The sequence below is a fragment of the Sorex araneus genome, chromosome 8 (genome assembly GCF_027595985.1).
Source record: "Sorex araneus isolate mSorAra2 chromosome 8, mSorAra2.pri, whole genome shotgun sequence".
NCBI lineage: Eukaryota > Metazoa > Chordata > Mammalia > Eulipotyphla > Soricidae > Sorex > Sorex araneus.
The window spans coordinates 50,920,930-50,928,583 of record NC_073309.1 but is presented as its reverse complement, the minus strand read 5'-3'; positions in this window follow the sequence as shown (position 1 = coordinate 50,928,583).

The window sequence follows — 7,654 nt, the reverse complement described above, 5'->3', positions numbered from 1 at the left end:
TCCAACCCCATCAAAAAATGGGGCGAAGAAATGAACAGAAACTTTACCAAGGAAGAGATACGAATGGCCAAAAGACACATGAAAAAGTGCTCTACATCACTAATCGTCAGAGAGATGCAGATCAAAACAACCATGAGATATCACCTCACACCACAGAGGCTAGCACACATCCAAAAGAACAAAAGCAACCGCTGTTGGAGAGGATGTGGGGAGAAAGGGACCCTTCTACACTGCTGGTGGGAATGCCGGCTAGTTCAGCCCTTTTGGAAAACAGTATGGACGACTCTCAAAAAACTTGAGGTTGAGCTCCCATTTGACCCAGCAATACCACTGCTGGGAATATATCCCAGAAAAGCCAAAAAGTATAGTCGAAGTGACATATGCACTTATATGTTCACCGCAGCACTGTTTACAATAGCCAGAATCTGGAAAAAACCCGAGTGCCCTAGAACAGATGACTGGTTGAAGAAACTCTGGTACATATATACAATGGAATACTATGCAGCTGTTAGAAAAAATGAGGTCATGACGTTTGCATATAAGTGGATCTACATGGAAAGTATCATGCTAAGTGAAATGAGTCAGAAAGAGAGAGACAGACATAGAAAGATTGCACTCATCTGTGGAATATAGAATAATAGACTATAAGACGAACACCCAAGAATAGTAGAAATAAGCACCAGGAGGTTGTCACCATGGCTTGGAGGCTGTTCTCTCACTCTGGGCAGCTCAGAGAAGGGAACAGCAAGTAAAATGTGGTTGTTGGTCATGTGGGGGAAAGATGATGCGGGCCAAATATAGACTAGAGACTGAACGCAATGGCCACTCAACACCTTTATTGCAAACCACAACACCTAACCAGAGAGAGAGAACAAAAGGGAATTCCCTGCCATAGTGGCAGGGTGGGGTGGGGGGAGACGGGACTGGGAAGGGGGGGTGGGATGTTGGGTTTACTGGTGGTGGAGAATGGGCACTGGTGAAGGGATGGGTTATCAAACTCTGTAAGGGAGAAACATGAGCACAAAAATGTATAAATCTGTAACTGTACCCTCACGTTGACTCACTAATTAAAAATAAACTATAAAAAAAAAAAAAAAAGAAAAAAAGAAAAAAACACAGTCAAAGACATCATTGCTAAGAAATTCCCAGAGCTGGAGAAGGCAGGCATCCAGATACAAGGAGTCCGAAGAGTACCAGCAAAAAGAGACCCAAATAAAAAGACTCCAAAGCATATCATAGGCAGAATGACAAATGCTGTGGATAGAGACACAATTCTGCAAGCAGAAAGGTCAAAGAAGGAAATCACATACAAAGGAGCACCCCTCAGATTTACAGCAGACCTGTCAGAGGAAACCCTTCGAGCCCAAAGACAATGGTGGGACATAGTGAAAAAACTCAACGAATTGAACGCCTCACCAAGAATACTTTATCCGGCTAAACTCTCACTCAAACTTGAAGGAACCACACACTATTTCTTGCATAAACAACAGCTCAGGAACTTCATAGACTCAAAACCAAACTTAAAAGAAGGTCTAAAGGGGCTACTGTAAGACAAGGAGGAACACCATAAGAACAACAAACCCCACAGAAAGATGACACAAAACCCAATCACAATAATCTCTCTCAATGTCAACGGCCTAAATGCACCTATAAAGAGACACAGAGTGACAAAATGGATCCGGAAATTAAACCCAACATTCTGCTGCCTGGAAGAAACACACCTGAACAAACAGAATAAACACAGACTCAAAGTCAAAGGAGGAATACAATCCTGCAAGCAAACAACTCTCTTAAAAAAGCTGGAGTGGCCATCCTAGTATCCGACAACATACATTTCAGGTTGAAAAAGATTAGAAGGGACAGTGAAGGTCATTTTCTATTTATCAAGGGATATGTACAACAGGAGGAAATCACACTCTAATGAACGACCGGCTAAATATTTAAAACAACTCCTAATAGACTTTAAAGAGGACATCACGAACAGCACAATAGTAGTCGGAGACTTCAATACCACCTTATCACCTCTGGAAAAAAATTGGAGAAAAGAAAAAAATTGGAGAAAAAGAAAAAATTGGAGAGGCCTAATAGACCTATACAGGGCTTTACACCCCAAAAGAAATAATACACATTCTTTTCCAGTGCACACAGAACATTTTCCAAAATAGACCATGTACTGGGCCCCAGAACATACCTCAATAGAATCGGAAAAATAGAAATTGTATCAACCATCTTTTCAGACCACGATGCGCTGAAGATAGAAGCTAACCACACACAGACACGGAGAACCAAATCAAACACCCGGAAATTAAACAACTCAATGTTGAACAATAAGTGGGTCAGGAAGGAAATCAAGGAAGAAATCAAAAGATACTTAGAGGGACCCTCTGAGCCTAAAGAGTTTGATTCCAGAGACCTTCTAACACATTTTGGCATCCAGCACAGCTTCTTACAGCAATGCACTGGGACTGTGAGCTTGGCAACAACTCTGCCCTGCCCGGGGATGGATCTTTCCTCTCCACCCTGTTTTTGTGCACAGAAAATGGCGACAGCAGCAATATCCTGGTGGTGAGAGCCACCTTCTAAGACTCCTAACACAGAGGTATACGGATTTTACACTTTGGGGCTCCTAGGTAATCATGGGAAGTGGGTGTTCCGGCATGCCCTTGGCCCAGATAAGTTCGGAGCTGCTGAGAGCGAAACGGACCCTCTGCGCCTAAAGACTTTGATTCCAGAGACCTTATAATACATTTTGGCATCCAGCGCAGCTTCTTATACCAATGCACTGGGACGGTGAGATGGGCTATGCAATTTCTGGCAGAATTTTCCCTGGACTTTATACAGAAATCCAAAACCTTTGGGGGGAACTCCAAATAATAACTGAGTTTTTTGTTGAAATATTGAAGGTAATCAAAGTGCAGCCATTTTTCTCTAGACTGTGAACTAAGCAACAGCCCCACACCAGCCGAGAAGAGGAAATATCCCTCTTTCCTGGTTGTTTCCCATTTTCAGGGAGAAACGCGGCGTGGCGTCCACCATACTATGAGGCGCGGGAAGGGGATGAGGAAAAAAAAAGGAAAAGGAAAAAGGAAAAAAAAAAGAGTCATGTACTTGGATCAGTGGGGGTACACATCTCTTCATTCTAAGCAATGGAAAACTAATTATCAAATGCTTCCTTGGTAGTAGGGCTGTCTTTCTTGGGGGGAAACTTCAACAACAATAGTAAGTTTTGTGGTGAAATATGGAATGTAATCAAGGTAAAGAGAAAATGAAGTGAAATTCATCAGTTATGCAGTTGGGGGTGGGGGTGGGGCGGGATGTATACTGGGGTTTTTGGTGGTGGAATATGGGCACTGGTGAAGGGATGGGTGTTTGAATATTGTATAACTGAGACATAAGCCTGAGAACTTTGTAACTTTCCACATGGTGATTCAATTAAAAAAAGATACTTAGAAACAAATGAGAATGAAGACATGAGCTACCAAAACATATGGGACGCAGCTAAAGCCGTGTTAAGGGGAAAGATTATACCTCTCCAAGCATTCCTCAGGAAGGAAGAAAGGGTCCACATAGATAGCTTGACTTCACGGCTCAAGACCTTAGAAAAGGACCAGAAAAAGGAACCCAAACCAGACCGAAGGAAAGAAATAATAAAAATTAGAGCTGAAATTAATGACATGGAAACCAAAAAAACCAATCCGAAAGATCAATGGAACAAAGAACTGGTTCTTCGAGAAAATAAATAAGATTGATAACCCGCTAGCAAGGCTCACAAAGAAAGAGAAAGAGAGAACCCTAATAAGTCGAATCAGAAATGAAAAGGGGGACATCATAAGAGAATCCAGTGAGATTCAAAGGATCATTAGAGACTACTTTGAAGGCCTATATGCCACAGAACAAGAGAACCTAAAAGAAATGGATGAATTCCTTGATTCCTACAATCTCCTAAGACTGAACAAAGAAGACTTGGGATACCTGAATAAACCCATTAACATTAAGAAAGTTGAAATTGTAATCAAAAATCTCCCCAAAAACAAAAGCCCAGGCCCAGATGGATTCATTGGTGAATTCTTCCAAACATTTAAAGAACTGTTGCCAGTTCTCCTCAAGCTTTTCCAGGAAATTTAAAAAGCAGGAACTCTCCCAAACAGTTTCTATGAAGCACACATCTCCCTAATAACAAAAGCAAACAAAGACACCACTAAGAAAGAAAATTATAGACCAAAATCCCAGAAGAACACCGATACGAAGATGCTCAACAAAATATTAGCAAATAGGATCCAACAACTCATCAAAAAGACCATACACCATGACCAAGTGGGATTCTTCCCAGGGATGCAAGGATGATTTAACATTCGGAAATCAATTAACATAATCCATTGTTGGGGACACTGTACAGCAGACAGGAATATTTTCCCCTTTTCGGCTGCCTTCTGGAAATAATTTCAGAGGCAGTTTTAACATGCAGATCTTAGGTGCTAGCCAGACCTGACTTGACATTGTAGATTCCAGTCTCTGGCCTAGCCTAGTCTTTGGGATGCAGATTTCAGGTGCCTGCCCGGTTTGTATTTGAAGTGGCAAGCACAGTCTAGTCTTTGGGATGTAAATCCAGGTGCCTGAAGAAGGTTTCAGTTTTGGTTTTGTATCCAGGTGCCTGTAGAAGGTTTCAGTTTCGGTTTTGTATCTTTCCCTTCTCAGTTCTGATTCTTTTCCCGAGGCTATAAGCCTACCATACAAGGAAACAATATGTTTCCATTGTCCCAATGTTCTCCCTGTACCATTTTTGATGCCTTTGGTGACGTCACTATATTGCGTCCTTTAGAGCTACCATGATCAATAAAAGGAGGTCCACGAGGCCTTCTGCCTTTGCTAAGAGCCAGAGCGAGCCTTAGTCCTCCAATCAATGCATTTCTTCCGCGTTCCTATCTCACCGCCTCCGACTGCACGAACATTCACGCAACAATCCATCATGTCAACAAAAGTAAAGATAAAAACCATATGATCATATCAATAGATGCAGAGGAGCATTTGACAAGATCCAACATCCGTTCATGATGAAAACCCTCACCAAAATGGGTTTTGGAGGAACTTTCCTCAAGATAGTCGAAGCCATCTAACACAAGCCTACAGCAAGCATTATCCTCAATGGGAAAAAACTAAGGGCCTTTCCTCTAAGATCAGGCACGAGACAAGGATGCCCACTCTCACTATTTCTCTTCAATATAGTACTGGAAGTACTTGCGATAGCTGTTAGACAAAAAAAAAAAAGAGAGAGATTAAGGGCATCCAGATAGGAAAGGAAGAAATCAAACTCTCACTATTTGCAGACGATATGATACTATATCTAGAGAAGCCTAAAGCCTCTACTAAGAAAGTCTTAGAAACAATAGACTTATACAGTAAAGTCGCAGGCTACAAAATCAATACCCAAAAACCCATGGTCTTCCTATATACAAACAATGAGGCAGAGGAAAGGGACATGAAAAAAGCAATCCCATTCAAAATCATGCCCCGGAAAATCAAGCACCTCGGAATCAGTTTAACAAAGGAAATAAAAGACCTCTACAAAGAAAACTACAAGACGCTACTCCATGAAATAAAAGAGGACATGAGGAAATGGAAACATATACCCTGCTCATGTATAGGGAGAATCAATATTGTCAAAATGGCAATACTCCCCAAAACATTATACAGATTCAACACGATCCCTATAAGGATACCCATGACATTCTTCAAGGAAACGGATCAAGCAATCCTAAAATTCATATGGAACAACAAACGCCCACGGATAGCTAAAACAATTCTTGGGGAAAAGAAAATGGGAGGAATCACCCTCCCCAACCTCAAACTTTACTACAAAGTGGTAACAATTAAAACAGCATGGTACTGGAACAAAGGCAGACCCGCAGACCGATTGAACAGGGTGGAATATCCCTACACACAACCCCAAATGTATGATCATCTAATCTTTGATAAGGGAGCAAGAGATGTGAAGTGGAGCAAGGAAATCCTCTTTAACAAATGGTGCTGGCAGAACTGGACAACCACAAACAAAAAAAATGGGCTTAGACCTCGACCTGACCCCATGCACAAAAGTCAGATCAAAATGGATTAAAGACCTCAATATCAGACCACAAACCATAAGATACATTGAAGACAAGGTCGGCAAAAGTCTCCAAGATATTGAAGCTAAAGGTATCTTCAAAGATGACATGCAACTGGCCAACCACGTGGAAACAGAGATCAACAAATGGGACTACATTAAACTAAAAAGCTTCTGCACCGCAAAAGATACAGTGACCAGAATACAAAGTATCTACAGAATGGGAAAGGGTATTTACCCAATACCTATCAGATAAGGGGTTGATATCAAGGGTATATAAAGCACTGGTTAAAATCTACAAGAAGAAAACATCCAACCCCATCAGAAAATTGGGCAAAGAAATGAACAGAAACTTTCCCAAGGAAGAGATACAAATGGCCAAAAGGCACATGAAAAAGTGCTCTACATCACTAATCATCAGGGAGATGCAGATCAAAACAAATATGAGATACCACCTCACAACACAGAGACTGGCACACATCCAAAAGAACAAAAGCAACCGCTGTTCAAGAGAATGTGGTGAGAAAGGGACCCTTTTACACTGCTGGTGGGAATGCCGACTGGTTCAGCCCTTTTGGAAAACAATATGGACAATTCTCCAAAAATTAGAAATTGAGCTCCCATTTGACGCAGCAATACCACTGCTGGGAATATATCCCAGAGAAGAAAAAAAAATAAAGTCGATATGACATCTTCACTTATATGTTCATCGCAGCACTATTTACAATAGCCAGAATCTGGAAAACACCCGGAGTCCCCTAGAACAGATGACTGGTTGAAGAAACTTTGGTACATCTATACAATGGAAAACTATGCAGCTGTTAGAAAAAAGGAGGTCATGAAGTTTGCATATAAGTGGATCAGCGTGGAAAGTATCATGCTAAGTGAAATGAGTCAGAAAGAGAGAGACAGACATAGAAAGATTTCACTCATCTGTGGAATATAGAAAAACAGAGTAGGAGACTAACACCCAAGAATAGTAGAAATAAGGACCAGGAGGTTGACTCCATGGATTGGAAGCTGGCCTCACATTCTGGGGAGAGAGAAGCTCGGATAGAGAAGGGAACACCAAGTAAAATGGATTGGCGACCATGTGGGGGAAGGGTGATCCATGCTGAATGTAGACTAGAGACTGAACACAATGGCCATTCAACACCTTTATTGCAAACCACAGCACCTAATTAGAGAGAGAGAACAAAAGGGAATACCCTGCCACAGTGGCAGGGTGGGGTGGCGGGAGATGGGATTGGGGGTGGGTGGGAAGGATGCTGATTTTATTTATGGTGGAGAATGGGCACTGGTGAAGGGATGGGTTCTCAAAATTTATATGAGGGAAACATGAGCACAAAAATGTATAAATCTGTAACTGTATCCTCACAGTAATTCACTAATTTAATAAATAAATAATGTGTAGATTAAAAAAAAAAACCTCGTGGGACCCTCTGAGCCTAAAGACTTTGATTACAGAGACCTAACACATTCGGGCATCCAGCGCAGCATCTAATAGCAATGCACTGGGACTGCGAACTGGGCTACAACTCTGTGCTGCCCAGG